The 16,237-nt window shown below is 43.4% G+C and overlaps 1 long non-coding RNA gene across 6 annotated transcripts in view; it reads left to right on the plus strand.

Annotated features, from left to right (window-relative positions):
* Positions 1-15,556, plus strand: part of LOC122199212 — a 68,869-nt gene extending 53,313 nt beyond the window's left edge. For 5 of the 6 annotated variants that reach the window (XR_006193413.1, XR_006193414.1, XR_006193416.1 and 2 more), the window contains 2 exons: positions 10,559-10,727; positions 15,414-15,556. This is a non-coding gene — a long non-coding RNA (uncharacterized LOC122199212). Of the gene's footprint in view, positions 1-3,277; positions 3,321-10,558; positions 10,728-15,413 lie in introns of all 6 variants that reach the window. The other variant, XR_006193415.1, reaches the window with a different exon arrangement.
* The last annotated feature ends 681 nt before the right edge of the window (positions 15,557-16,237 follow it).

The raw sequence follows: 16,237 nt of genomic DNA on the forward strand, positions 1-16,237 counted from the left end.
AACCATCCCCTCATACAGACACAACAGAAAGAAAACAATTTTTCTTTGTGATAAAGACTCTTGGGATCTATTCTCTTAGCAACTGTTCTATATCTCGTACAGTAGTGTGGGTATTTTTGTACCTGTCTTTTGGTGCACATTGGTGTATATTTCTGTGGAATGTGTGCATGGGAATAGAATGCCGGGTCTCCTGGTATAAAGCCAACTAGTTTTCCAAGGCAGTTGTATAGACCTCCTCTCCTACAGCCCCACATGCTTGCTTGCTTCACATCCTCCTCAACCTTTTAACCACTGTAGTGAGTGAGTGGAGGGACTTCATAGAGGTTATAGGATTTTTGTAATGCCAAATAAGGTTGAGTACATTGTAATATGCTTATTGGCCATTTGGATTTTGTTTTCTGTGCAGTTCTTGTTGTAGTCTTTTGTTGATTTCAGTATGCCTTGTATTAGAAACCTGCTTTACACGCCCACAGCCAGCCTCTTTGATCGACCTGACACCGACTTTTTTTTTTAGTTTATTTATTTTGAGAGAGAGAGAGAGAGAGAGAGAGAGATTCGCAAGCAGGCTCCATGTTGTCAGCACAGAGCCCAACACAGGGCTCAAACCTAGGAACAATGAGATCAGGACCTGAGTTGAAATCAAGAGCAGATGCTTACCCGGCTGAGACACCCAGGCTCCCTGACGCCAGCTTTCTTATTGGTCCCTCTGTCTCTATGCAGGTTGACCCTCCCACAGTCTCAGCACAGCCAGAGGGACGGCTGGGCCAAAGAGTCTGTGAACACTCAAGCTTGGGAGTAGAGCCAAACCATTTTCCAAAATATTGCATGCGTTTACAGTCTGGGAATATGTGAGAGATCTCATAGATGCAGACCCTCTCTGAGCCTTGTACGAATAGACTTATTATTATTATTATTTTCTGCTAGGGTTGTGAAGCGATATCTTGTTGTGGTCTTGATTTGCATTTCCTGATCACTAATGGTAAACATGCCTTTATTCGTAGGCTTTTCCTCTTCTGGGAAAAGCTCTTTTTTCTTTAAGTTTATTTATTTATTTTTGAGAAGAGAGAATGAGGGTGAGGGGGAGCATGCATGTGACCAGGTGAGGGGCAGAGAGAGAGAGGGAAAGAGAGAATCTCAAGCAGGCTCTGTGTTGTCAGCACAGAGCCCAACGTGAGGCTCCGTCTCACAACTGGTGAGATCGTGACCTGAACTGAAATCAAGAGTTGGTCGCCCCACCGACTGAGCCACCGAGTCACCTTAAACAGCTCATTCTTAATTTTTGCCCATTTCTCTACAGCACTGTTCGGGGGTTTTGTCTGAATTTAAATTAGGCACTTACGCTACTAGTCCTTTATTGGTTGCCTATATCGTGAATCTCTTCTCCCAACATTTAGCTTGTCTTTTAAAGTGTCATTTGATGAACAAACATTTTTAATTGTAAAATAACCGTGCTTATCTGTCTTTTATTCCACGGACATTGCTTGGTGTGATTTGGGAAACCTCTTCCTCTCTGTATCTCCTACCAAGAATTTCAAGTTTTCTTTTGCATGTGTAAGTTCTTAATTCATCTGGATTCTTACACAGTATGAGTCAGGTTCCACTTTTGGTTTTTAACATATAGATGATCGTCTTTTGCAGTTCCATTTGTTGAGCACTCCCCCCTTTCCTCGATGGTATAGTGCATCACCTCTGTCGTGTGTACCACAGCATTCCGGGTCTGACTCAGGGCTTTGGTTCTCTCCCGTCGATAAATGAATCCATCTCAGCCAGTGCCACACCATGTTAACTGTTAGTTCTCATCTCTGGGAGCATGAGTCTCCTTCTTGCTTTTCTATCTTAGAAGTGTCCAGGCTAGGGGTGCCTGGGTGGCTCAGTCAGTTAAGCATCTGACTCTTGATTTTGGCTCAGGCCATGATCTCGGGTTTGTGAGTTCGAGCCCCACATTGGGCTCTCTGCTGTCAGCACAGAGCCCGCTTCAGATCCTCTGTCTCCCCCTCTTTCTGCCCCTGACCCACTTGTGCTCTCTCTCAAAAATAAATAAACATTAAAAAAAAAATTGTCCAGGCTATGATCACCCCTTCACTCATCCATATACATTTTCAAATTATCTTAACAAGTTCCAAACAATCTCTCGTAAAACGTTGCAGTTCATAAAATGTTGAACTCACAGTTCATTTTGAACAAACGCATATGTGAATAAAAATGAAAGAAAGAAAAACTGGATTAAGTTCTCGGGTCATAATATCTAGTAAAATAGCAATAGAGACACCCAAAAGAAAACACAAGGCAGAAAATAAAGGTAAAAGCAGAAATTAATGAAATAGAGATTAGAGAAAGAATAGATCTAATTAATAAATTAAAATTTTTGTTTTCTAAAGAAATCAATGAAATAAACTACCAGTTGATGTAATCAAGAGGAAAAGGGATAAGCCACACAAGCACAAAATGAGAAAGGACAGTGGAGAGATAATTGAACAGAATAAATTTTGAAATTCAAAGGAAACTATGGTGCAAACTTCATTGCAAATAAATTTGCATTCTTGGATGAAATTGATAGTTTCCTGGGGAAATGTAATTTACCAAACTGACCTAAATAAAGATAGAACGATTAAATAGATTAATTTCCATAAAAGAAACAGAGAAAATTATCAAGGAATTTCCTCACGAAACACTCCGCATTCTGATGGTTTCACAGGAGAAATTTGCCAAATCTTTAGGGACCAGATAGTCCCAATACTCCATAGATTGTTTCAAACCTTTAAAAAAAAAAAAAAAACTTCCAATTTTTTTCTTATATAGTAAGTATAACATGGATATTTAAGCAATTTTTTAGAAAGCAGTATGCAGGGATGCCTGGGTGGCTCAGTTGGTTAAGCAACTGACTTCAGCTCAAGTCATGATCTCATGGTTTGTGAGTTCAAGCCCCATTTTGGGATCTGTGCTGACAGCTCAGAGCCTGGAGCCCATTTTGGATTCTGTGTCTCCCTCTCTCTCTGCCCCTCCCATGCTCACACTCTGTTTCTCTTTTCTTCAAAAATAAATAAACATTGAAAAAAAATTTTTTTAAAGAAAGCAGTATGCAAAAAAGGGAACTACAGACTTACTGAATTGCTTATGAATATTAATGCCAAGTATTTAAAGAAAATATTAGAAATATTAGAAAATATTAGAAAACATTCCATCACATTACCATGAACAGGTTGGGATTAGGGAAATCATTAATATAATATAACAGATTAATAGATTTAAGAAGAAAATCATGTGATTATCTCCATAGATGCTGAAAAAGCCCTTAATATAACTCGCCATAGAATGAATTGGTAAGTGTCTTTTTAGTATCATAAAATATATACTTTGCTCCTAAAGCTAGAATTTTACTTAATGGAGAAATACTAGGGACATTTCCACTAAGGTCAGCAATAAACCAAAGAGGCCCTCTACTTGTCAACGTTGTACTGGAGGCACTAGACAAAGCAGTTAGAGAAGAGAAAACAGTAAGAGGCACAAGAATTAGGGAGAAATGGGATAAGTCTATTCCTTGCAAATGATAGGACTGTGGACCCAGAGAGCCCTGAAAGTATTTTCTATTTGCCTTCATTTTTACCATTTCTGGAGTTCTTTCTTTGTGTGAACCCAAGCTTTTGTCAGTATCATATTCCTTTTGCCTGGAGAACTTCCTTTAATGTTTCTTATAGCACAAGTCTGCTGGGAATTAATTTCCTGGCTTTTGTTTGTCTACAAAATCTGTTTGTTTTTTTTTTTAATTTTGAAGGCTGTTTTCACTGGTTATAGAATTTTGGGTTGACATTTTTTTTTTCTTTCTTAGCTCTTTAAAGATGTAATTCTTATCTTTGTTCCTCTGTATGTAATGTATCTTTTCCCCTGCCTGCCTTTAATATTTTCACTTTACCTTTGGTTTTTAGCCGTTTTAATATAAGGTGTCTAGATTTTTAAAAAATTATTCTGTTGAGATTCTCTATGTTCTTGGATTTATGATTTCATATCTTTCATTGTCTTTAGAAAATGGTCAGCCTATCTGTTCACATAGTTGTTCTGGTCTGTTATTTCTTCTCCTGGGATTTCAATTACATGGATGTTGGACTGATATTGTACAGCTCTTGAAGGCTCTCTTCTGTTTGTTTGTTCATTTGTTTTTAATCCTTTATTTCTTTGTGTTTCAGTTTGGGTAATTTCCTATTGACCTATCTTCAAGTTCATTGATCCTTTCTTTCGATGTATGGAGTCTTCTGATGCACTCAGAAAAGCACTTCATGTATGTTTTTTTTTCATTCTAGTATTTCCACTTCACTCTTTCTTATTGTTTCCACCTCTCTGTAAATTTTCACACTAGGCTCTCAGTACGGCAACCTGCCTATCTTTGAGACACACACTCCCTTGGTCCCCTATGTTCATCATCAACAAAGGGGCTTCCTTCCATTCCCTCCCTCTGGGTCTCCATGGGTTGGCTGCATCCCTCCACTTAAGGTCTTAGCTCCAGACAGGTGGCCCACTCCTTATAACCACTCCCCCAGGCTCCAGTGGTAGCTCCCTCCCCTTGCTCTTTCAAGACTGTGAGTAGCAAGCCCTCCTTGGTTTGGCATATGGTAGACACTCATATATTTATAGAATCAATGAATGAATGAAAGTATCTGAAACATCAAGTGTTGAGGGAAGGGAGGGTGACAAGCATGGAATTAGAAGTTAAATTAGGGCCACTTGGTGAAAGGCCTTAAATGCCTCAGAGCTCTCAGCCAGCGGGCTGAATTGTCTAACTAGAAATAACCAAATGGACCTGAGACCAGAGCTTAATTGCTACAAGTGGGTGCTGTGCAGAGGACTCCATCAGCTGCTAGGTGCTGAGTTCCCACCTGGGTGGACAAGGCCCTGTCTTCTCTGCCATCCTGGTGGCCTCTTGCTGCTGGCTTTATGCTTGGCCCAGAAGAAAGACGTGGAGTGGTCCCTGCCTTGTGCCTCATTGCCTAGGTGACTTTGAGGAAGCACAGACCCTCTGTGGGCCTCACTTTCTACACATGTAAAGTAGAGCTGGGGCTAGACGTATAAGAGAAAGAATTGACACTAAGGGCCTACTCTGAGTTGTCCTAATATTAATACTTACTAAAGAGCTAGCATTTTTTGAGTGCCAACTGTGAAGTAAGAGATCTATATGTATTGTTTCATTGAATTCTCAAGACAGCACTACAAGGTAGGTGCTATTTGGTATTGCTAGTTCACACATATGAAAACTGACATTTTACATAGTCCTCACAACCCTCCAACGCAGTTGCAGGTGTCATCACAGCTCTGAGCGGTGCAGGGACCTGCCTGAGATCTCAGAGCCCTCAGGAAGCAGCATGAAGGTTCCGTTTGGGCCTTTCTTACTTCAGAGCCCCTACATCACACTCTCCATTCCATGAAATTCTCAGGCTCAGGAATTCTGTGTCCTCAGCATGGAAGACAGAGTCTGGCACAGAGAAGATGAGAGGGAAATTCTGATGAAAGCTACAGAAGAGGGAAAGGGAGGGAGAGGAGGAGAGGGAGTTGTGGGGGGGGGGGGAGGGGGGCGGAGGGGAGAGGAAGAGAGAGTCAGCAAGCACCAGCCTTGAGGAGGTGCTCCCTCCGGTGGTCATTCTGAGGAGCTGCATGCAGCATGGACTTCCCTTCTAGGGCAGGGCCCTGCTGGCCAGTGCTCTGGAGAAGCCTGGAGAATCGGCAAAGCTCTGAGGGGGACTAACTCATCGAGATGGCTAAGGGACCTATTTCTGCTGGCTTCGGCTGGAGAAGAGCTAAGTCTGTCTCTTTTCCGGTCTTGTCAGAACAGAGAAATCGGGGCCATCCTGGGGCTTTGTCATCTGTTGAGCCCCTCCTTGTGTGTCCGGGGCTTTGGGGTATGGTCCTATGAGGAAGAATTATCACCTCATTTTACAGAGGAAGAAGCAAACCCAGGGAGCTGAAACAGACTTCTCCAGCTCACCACACTAACATGACCTTGTTTGGCTGGTTTGGTTTTTGTTGGTTTTTGTTGGCTTTAAGACCGTTATGGACCCACGTGGGTCCCGGCCCTCTTCTCCCTTCATTCCTACTCTCCCTGGGTGACCTGGTTCATGACATGGCTGCCACTTCCACCTGTACCTCTCTTCTGGGCTCCAGACTGTCAGCCTGACGTCCGTGCCCACGTATCCCAAAGGCATCTCATACCTGGCACGTTCAAGAGCAGACTCCTGGGTCTCTTGCCCCGCCCCCCCCATACCATATCCCTTAGCCTCTGCCAGTTTCCCCCTGCACAGAAAACGGCACATCATCTGCCCAGTTGTTTGAGGCAGAAACCCAGGAGACCTTCTAGATTCCTCCCTTATCTATGCCCTCCCTTCAACCCATCAGCAACTCCTGTCGCATCTAGTTCCAAAACCCATCTCCCTTACCTGTCCCACGTCCATTCTCCGTCTCCCAGACCATCATCTGCAGGCCCTACTACGGTAGCCTCTGTACTGATGTTCCTCCTCCTCTTACTGTTTTCTTCACTCAGCAAATGGTCGGCAGGTGCTCCTGTTCTGTTTATCAGCCACTGCTCTGCTCACTGGGAGCAAGACTTACCCTCTGGCCTCTTATAGTCAAATCTTCAAACAGTGTTGTTATTGTGTTTATTATGCAAATTCCATGCATAACACCTACATGATACCTTCCAAACTCTTCACCATGACCCACAAGTACCTGTGTGATCTGGTCTTTCTGGTAGCTTCTCCTGCCAAACTTCTCCTCTTCTCCATCCGTGTGCCTGTGATTTAGCCATACTACTCTCCTTTCGTTCTTTCACTTCCTTAAATATGCCATCCCCTCCCACCTGGGGGCCTCTATTCACACTGTCCCTTCTGCCTGGAATGTTCACTCCCCAGCCTTTGTATTGTTGTCTCCTCTTGGTTTAAATAACACCTTCTTTGACACCCCAGGAAGTAGCCTGGTCTATGCAGCACTGCCCAAACTGTGTTCTGAGATAACGTTGCTATCTCAGAAAAGCTTCGTGATGAGTTGAATTTGGAGAGTCAGAGTACACAACATGATAAAGGCTCTGAGAAGTCCTGCTGTGAGTTTTGCTCTGAGAAGAGCCCATTTAGCTGTGTTCAACCCTACAGTCCCCACCCCTGTTTGCCTAATTGTGGGAATACAATTTAATTAGAAAGTAAGTAATCTCTGAGCTCAGGGGCAGTGGCCAGATTCCACATGGGACTTGCAGTGGAGTCAGCCAGGGGTAGGAACTAAAAGCCTGGGTCTTGGATCAAACAGGCTCCCAGGGTCTAAGTGTGGCTCTCTGTGCCCTGGTGAAGACGTATGTTTTGGGCACCTACAGGCTGAATTAATGGCCCCCAAAGATGTCCACATTGTCAGCACCAGAAACCGTGAACGTGGCAAAAAGGACTGTTCAGGTGTGATTATCGAAGAGTTTGTGATTATCCTGGATTGTTCTGTATTATGTAAGTGGGCCCGACATGATCACAGAGGTCCTTATATGAGGGACGCAGGGGTGAGAGTCACAGGAGGAGAGGTGATGATTGAGGCACAGGCTAGAGTGAACCTGGAACATGGAGGGAGGTTCACGAGCCCCAGGACACGGACAGCCACAAGGAGCTGAAAAAGCAAGATAGCAGATCCCCCCTCGGGCCTCAGAAGGAGCGAATCTTGTCGATCAATGCCCTGCTGTTAGCCCAGTGAGACTAATTTCAGACTTCTGACCTCCAGAGCTGTGAGAGAATACACTTGTGTCGTTTTAAGCCACCAAATTTGTGGTCATTTGCTCCAGTAGTGTTAGAAAACTAACACAGCCCCTTGTCGGGGTTCAGTAAGTCTTGGTTCTGAACCCTTTCTTTTCTCTTACTCCCCTGAACAGCCACAGCAAAACCCTCAGCTAATAATCTGGGCTCCATGAGCTAGCCTGCTCCTCTCTCTGCTAGAATGCCTTCCATATGTACCCCCCTCCCAGACTTCCAGACTCAGTTCAGACGTCACTTCCACCAGGGGGCCTGCTACGGCCCCTCCCACACCCATCAGGCTGAAGCAGAGACCCACAGCACTCGCGATGGGGACCCTGCCACCACACAGCTCAGCTTCCTTCATTCACGCCTCATTCTCTGCCAGACTGTGAACATCAGCAGAGGCTTTGTGCATGGAATGAATGGGTGGTGTGTTAGGAGAAAGCCCAAGGTGAAAGGTCCTCTGGTGAAATAAACGTGCTCTGTCTGGGTGGGTGCCCTCATCTGCGCCTTCACTTGGGGCCCACCTCCTGAAGCCAGCGTGTCACTTTGCACCCTGGATGGTTTCCTGTGGACATACCACACGCCCCTTCAAGCCTAGTAAGTTTGCATGATGTGAACTGCCATCAGCATCTACCAAACGCTTGCTCCTCCCGCATTCCCTGGCTAGCACTGGCACCACCGCCAACCCCTCCGGGACTCTGGAGTTACCAGAACTCTTCCTTCTCCTTCTTTCCGCATCCGGTTATTCCGGAAGTCTTGCCATTTCTACCTTAGGCACATCTCTCAAGTCCATCTTCTTCCCTCTGTCTCCACTGGCCCCGGTGCAGCCCAGACTCCCATCACCTCTTCACTGGACCCAGCTACGGCCTCCTCCCTGGTCTCTCTGCCTCCAGGAGGGCCCCAGCCAGCCGCTTCTCCACACACACTCACACACACACACACACACACACACACACACACACAGCCGCCACCAGAGGGCGCTGTTAGAACCCATGTTGAGCGCGTTGCTTACCCGCTCCAGAAGAGCAGATACAGACGGGTGTTTGGGGCCGCTATGTGCTGCCCATCAGCTGTCCTTCTCCAGTATTACCTAAAAGACCACAGCTGCTGATGGCAGATGCCGCCCCCCCCGCCCCCATCTACGTCCCTGCCTACTGGATCGTGATCCCCAGTTCCGCCAAGAGACCAGCTGCAGCTTCCCTCCTCTGTGGCCAGCCCTGTGACCCAAAGAGACCCTGCACTGTAGGGCCGGCAGAGTCCTTCTAAGGCATTCAGCGACTAGAGACCCATTCTCATCACGACAAGCATAGTAAACTTCTCTTGCATCAAATACCATTTACTGCCATAAATGTTTTGAAAAGGATTTTTGTAATTTCGAGTTTGGTGAAGAGTAAGCCACTCCTTTTGTTTTGTAACTTGAACTTAACTATACTTATTATAACGAAACAAGAATTGGTTTGGGTCACCCATGACTAGTTGGCATTAATACTGCACTTGCAGACATTTTAATGAAACATTTGTTCATTCTGATGTTGCTGTTTTTCTGCTCACGTTTTGGAGCCAGTGTAGTTTTCTTCCCAGGGCTTAACTATTCTATATTTGTGTAAGCTCTTAAAAAGCTCATGGGCCCCAAGCCATGAAGCCATGAGACCATTAAAATATCCTTGGCTCTCTGCAAAGGGAGGGCTGAGCTCACAGCAGAGCTGGGTGGCTGCGGTCCGGGGGCTTCCAGCAGCTCACATACACGGGCATCAAGGCCACCCCTATTGTGCCAAAGAGTGAGAACAAGAAGAGACTCTGAGGGAGGAGGAGGTCAGGAAATTCTGAGCAATCCCCCTGCCCCCATGGCCACCTCCACGTTGCACTCTCCTGCCCACCTTGCCCTCACTCTGTAAGTTCTGGCTCAGACCTAGCTCTCTTGAAGTTTGGCTCCTTGAAGGACTTAAAGCCCTGAGCTGACTAAGTGGCAAGAGATCAGAGCTGTTGGTTCTCCCACAGCTCAGTCCCCTTTTCATTTCCCCAGCGTTCCAACCTCATAGGGCTGTATCATGAGGAGTGGAGGCTTTGGGTTCAGAAAGGCGTGGGTTCATATGTTGGCTCCATCTTGAATTAGTTCCATGATTGGGGGCAAGTCACTCGTTTCCTCATCTGCAAAATGAGTTGAATAGTACTAACTCATGGGCTATCGTGAGGATCAAACATGAAGCCACTAGCATAATGCTTGGCAGTCTGTAGGCACTTGACAGAGAGGAGTTGCCTTCTCTCCAGCCATTTCTGAACGCACAATCTCACCAGTCATGGAGTTTGGCCACCCATGTCCTGGCTTCCTTCCCTCTTTAGGACCTTGACACCAGGGCATCAGGATGCCAATCCTATAGGAGAAAGGGGATGGGAGGTCTATTTACCACATAGCTGATAGATATTGGGCACAGTTCTGGGGACTTTAAGCAGGTGCCACTATCACCTTTGAAGGCCTGCTTGACAGAAATATTTATATTTTCCTGCCAGGTTCTGTTTTCCCTTACCCACCTGGAGTGCTCCGCCACTCCAGAGGGGTGGAAGGCAGAATGTGAATCCTCTCCACCAAGTTCCAAGCCACAGTCCCCCATATTCACCAAGAGAATATTGATTCTAACTAAACACTACTTCCCCTAACCATTGCACTTGACCCTACTATTTAAGCACAGCAGGAAGGCATATCTTTTAAAATAGAAAAAAAAGAAAGGTAGGTACTTAATTTCAGCGGTCATCGTGAAAGATTTTGAGTCAGCAAATCCAGCAAATGGATTGTGGCTAATGCATTTTCCTTACAGAAAGCAGATGGCTGGTATCCAGCCTCCATCCAAACGGCAGTCAGCCTGCAAAAGATGGCAGCACAAACTTGGCCCTCTTCCACCCTCCACCGAAACTTCATGTGGCTTCTTCAATTCCAGGGGCAAGGTCTCAAGAAATCTAAGTCAGATACTGCTCAACAAACAAGAAGTAAGTTTTCTAAACTGTCTTCCAGTTACCACCATCCCCACCCCCACCCCCATCACCACCATTCAGCCATTATCCATGAGTGCCTACTATGTATCTGGCAGGATCTACTCTGTGTGGCTTTGGGGTTGGCATCTATTTTCCAGGGAGAAAATTGAGGCTCAGAGAGGATAAATCATTTCTCCAAAATTACCCACTTGGTAAGAAGTAGGGCTGGGATTCAAAGTGTGGTCACTCGGACTCTAAAGCCTAAGTTTCTTCTACTATGATATAATTTCTCTCCTCTTTCTCCCTTTACCACCCTGACACACCTCTTCCTTTGCTTGTCAGCTCTTGTCACCTCCTCCTCTCCAATCGTTCCTAATTTTTGGCATGCCCTCAAGATTAAATTGTTCACTTTCACTCACAAGGTACACTTGTGGCTACCTCATAGCAGTGCTTACTACAGTCTGTTATTACTTTATGTCCACTACTCTCCCAATTCCCTCCAGACTTACACTCTTTGAGGACAGACACTGTCCATTGGTCACGTATCCCTGGAACCCAGGGTTTGGCTCATGGTTTACTCAAAAGTCTGTGATCTAAATCCATGAATGAATAAATGGATTCATAGATGGGTGGATGAAGAGACATGTACATTAGTGGATGAGTGATTGAGTACATTAACAGATGGTTAAGGAAAACTCAAATCTACGCTTATAACCCTTTCCAGTTCACTCCATTCTTATATCTCCAGATGCCTATCAAAACTTTCCACTTGGCTCCTTTGTTATCATCTAAAATGAAACGTGTACAAACCTAATCTCCACCCTAGCCGATTCCTTATCTATTTTCTGACAATAGAACTGCTATTCTTCCCAGGGTTGCCATCACTGGTCCTCTGATCGATTCATTCAGTCAACAATATTTTTTACGTGTGTGCATGTTGTGTATGTGTGTGTGTGTGTTTGACTGTCTGCTATGCACTATGAATAAGACAGGCAAGGTTCCGAGAGAACTCAAAGGAGCTCAGAGTCAACAGTGGGGTGGAAGATAGCATAGCAGACAATAGGCAAGTAAAAAAGTTAACAGGACAATTACAGAGCATAATGAATGATACAGTAAGGAAACATAGAATGATGAAAGGGAACTAAGGGACCTCACTCTAAATAGGATGGGAGGGAGGGCTTGTTCGAAGCAAGGCCTGAAGGATGAGAATAAGCCATTCAATATAACAGTTGAATGAGCATTCCAGGCAGAGGAATCAGCAAGTGCAAAGCTTTCTGGGCTGGAACAATCCTGGGGTGTTTCAGGAACAGAAAGGGGCCAGATGTGGCTGGAGTGCAGTGAACAGCAGGAGACTGTATGACATGAAGTGTTAACAGACCTGAACCAGGTCGTGCAGGGTCTTGAAGGCCAGTAAGGAGTCAGATTTTATTCCAAGAGCAATGGGAAGCCATTGAATCATCTGAAGCAGGGGAATGACATGACCCCCCGCTGGCATGCAGGCAAAGAGCTCCCCCACCCCAGGTGCAAGTGATTCACAGGTGTGTTATCTCGAGTCATTAGGAAAGGGTTAACTCCAATTCCATTTAAACTGTTACCTTGCACAGAAAGGGAAAACATCCAAATGCTTTTTGTAAAGTCATCATAGCATCGGTGGCCATCCTGACCAAAAGGCACAGCAAAAAGGAAACAAACCAAGCTTATTTGTAAGTACTAATACAAAACAATCTTTAAAATTTTAGTGAATAGAATAATGAAGCACTTTAAAAGAACAACACACTGCAACCAAATTAACCTTATACCAAAAAGGCAAGAATGGTTTAATAGTAATGAGCTATATTACAGGGGCGCCTGGGTGGCTCAGTTCGTTGAGTGTCTGACTTTGGCTCAGGTGGTGATCTTGCAGTTCATGAGTTCGAGCTCCATATCGGGCTCACTGCTGTCAGCATGGAACCCCCTTTGGATCCTCTGTCCCCCCCTTTCTCTGTGCCTCTCTTTCTCTCTCTCAAAAAAAGCTATATTATAATTACATAGGTTGAAAGATCAAAGTGGCAAAGACATGATCATCTCTGAAGAGACTGAAAAGATATTTGACAAATTCACCATATATTCTTGATGTTTGAAAAATTTCTTAGTAAAATTGGAGCAAATGGATAGTTCCTAAATATTTTGTGCCAAAAATCAACATCATACTTAATGGTGAGATATTGGAAACATTCCCATTAAAGTCAGGAACAATAATTCTAGAGATGCATTAGGAACCATTGGATAAGAGGAAGAAATGAGAGATATAAATAAGAAAGAAAGACAAAAATTGTAATTTTTGTGACCAATAAATTCAAGATCATCTATAAACTATTATAACTAATTAGAAAGTTTAGTATGGTTGATAAATAGAGATCGATACATGCAAAAATTCGACCATCCTGTTGTGTATCATTATAATAAAAGATGTAATTTTAAAATATGTCAGTTCAGAGAAGTACATGAAAAGATGTTCAACATCCCTAGACATTAGGGTAATGCTAAATTAAAACCATGATGAGATATCACTACATGCATATTAGAATGGCTAAAATAAAAAAGAAATGATAATACCAAATACTGGCAAGGAAGTAAGGAGCCGGGTCTTTTATCCACTGCTGGTAGGAAAGCAAAATGGTGGAGCTGTTCTGGAAAATAGAGAGCAGTTTCTTAAAAAGTTACATATACACTTACCATACAATCTGTAAATGACTCCTGAGAAGCGAAAATGTGTTCACAGAACTAGTACGTGCATGTTCATACCAGCTTTATTCATACCAGTTTATACCAAATTGGAAACAACCCAGATGTCCTTCCATGGGTGAATGGTTAAACAAAATATGGCTTATCTATACAATGGAATAATACTCAGCAATAAGAAGGAACAAACTGTTGACGTGTGTAACAATTTAGGTGCATCTTGAAGGAATTATGCTGAGAGGAAAAGGTTCCACACTCTATGATTGCATCTGTATGACCTTCAGAAATATCAAAAGCTTAGAGATGGAGACCAGAGTAGTGGTTGCCAAGGAAACCAGGGAAATCAGGCAAGGGTGTGATGATGAAGAGGTAACAAGAGAGAGAGAGAGAGATCCTTGGGGGCACCTGGGCGACTCAGTCGGTTAAGCATCTGACTTCGGCTCTGACTTCGGCTCAGGTCATGATCTCGTGGTTCGTGAGTTGGAGCCCCACGTGGGGCTCTATGCTAACAGCCTGTTTCAGATTCGGTGTCTCCCTCTCTTTCTGCCCCTCCCCCACTCGCACTCTGTCTCTCTTGCAAAAAATAAACAAACGTTTAACAAAAAAAGAGAGAGAGACAGATCCTTTGTGGTGATAGTACAGTCCTATATCTTAATTGCAGTGGTGTTTATACAAATCTAAATATGTGATAAAATGTCACAGGACTATCCATGAAGGCATAGTGAAAAAGGAGTGTGTGCAAACACCGGTGAAATCCAAGTAAGGTCTGCAGTCTAGTTAATTGTACGATATTAAAGTACAATCGCTTGTTTTGATAATGTACTGTAGTTATTTGAGATGTGGCCACTGGGAGAAGCTAGGTGATGGTCACAGAGGCCTCCTGGCAGTACTTTTGCAACTTCTTGTAAGTTTGTAATTATTTAGAAATAAAAAGGAAAAGAAAATGCCATTTCCAGTTACAACAAAAACCATTACCCAGGAACATACAAGAACAGAGAGCTTTGCCATCTTACGAGCCAGTAAATCTCAAAATCCACAAGATGGAAATTCTTCTTAAATACTAAATAAATTCAATACAACTCCATAAAACATTCCATAAGGCTCTTTTTGCTTCAGAAAAGTTTTCAAAGGATTTGACAAGCTGATTCAAAGATTAATACAGAAGGATGAAGGGCAAAAGTTCCAACGGAATGTAAGCTCCATGACAATAGAGATGTTTATCTATTTTGTTCAACTCCATACCCTGGAGCGGTGCCTGGCGCCTAGTAGGTGCTCAAAAAATTCTTTGCGAACAAGTAGATGACAGCCTGGAATAAGAGGAAGAGAAGGAAAGATTTACCCTACCAGCTATTAAGACTTACAATGATTTGAGACTATAATATTGGCATAGGGGTAAATAAACAGATAAATCAAAATAGAATATAACATTTAGGAACATACTTATGAAAACTTGTCATATAGAGGAAGCAGGATCAGTCAGTGAGGAAAAGATAAACCTCAAATGTGCTTAAAAAAAATAACTCCATTTGTGGTAAGCACAGCATAGCATATAGAGATGTTGAACTTCAATGCTGAGCACCTACAAAACTAATGTTACATTGTGTGTCAACTTTACTCATGCAAATTCAAAAAAAAAAGGATCGGGTGTTTATATGGAAAAACAAAACAAAACAAAACTAGGTCCTTTTCTGTATTGAGATTTGCATTCCGCTATAAGTCACATGAAAGCAGCCTAACCAAAAATGGATTTGTCTTCTTTCACAACAAGAATTCTAAATATATACAAGAAAAAAATTATAAAACTTAAAAATCAACAACAAAGTCCAGAGGCATATGGGCGCAGCAGCCCCACAACGTCATTAATGGTCTAAGTTCTTTCTGTCTGTCCCTCCACCATCTTTAGCTTGCAGCTTCTGTCTTTAAGATTGTCACCTCATGGTGGCATAAGGGTGATTAACCTCTAGCCTTTCTATTTTTCAGAAAAGAAGTAGGAGAAGGAAAGAAAGGAGGTAGAAGGGAAAAGACCCTTAAGTCAATGTTTTCGTAGAAATCGCCAAGGCTCTTCTGCTTACACCTCATTGGGCAGAGCCATGTCACCTGACCTCTTCTGGCTACAAGGGAGTCCAGAAGTATCCTGTGGACCTGAATTGAAATATCCTGGGAGTATTTTTTTTTAATGTTTGTTTATTTATCTTTGATAGAGAAAGAGAGAGAGAGAGAACACAAGTAGAGGAGGGGCAGAGAGAGAGAGAGACAGAATCCGAAGCAGGATCCGGGCCTTGAACAGTCAGCACAGAGTAGGGCAGAAGGCTAGTGTGCCACACAACTTTGCATCATATGCAAAAGGTGGATTGAAAATCTAGAGACAAAAACTTTTCAAAGGTGATATAGGAGAATATCCTTATAACTGACATCAGAGTAGGGAAGAGGGTTTTTTTTTTTCATCCTTTTAAAAAAATTTTTTATTTAAATCCAAGTCAGTTAACATACAGTGTAATAATGGTTTCAGGAGTAGAAGTCAGGGATTCATCACTTACATATAACACCAAGGGCTCATCTCAACAAGTGCCCTCCTTCATGCCCATCCCCCCACACAACACCCCTCCAGCACCTCTCAGTTTGTTCTCTGTATTTAAGAGTCTCTTATGGTTTGCCTCCCTCTCTGCTTTTACCTTATTTGTCCTTCCCTTCCCTGATGTTCATCTGTTTTGTTTCTTAAATTCCACATATGAGTGAAATCATATGGTTATCTATCTTTCTCTGACTGACTTCTTTCGCTTAGCATAATACATTCTAGTTCCATC

This window comes from Panthera leo, chromosome D1 (genome assembly GCF_018350215.1).
Source record: "Panthera leo isolate Ple1 chromosome D1, P.leo_Ple1_pat1.1, whole genome shotgun sequence".
In the NCBI taxonomy this organism is placed as follows: domain Eukaryota; kingdom Metazoa; phylum Chordata; class Mammalia; order Carnivora; family Felidae; genus Panthera; species Panthera leo.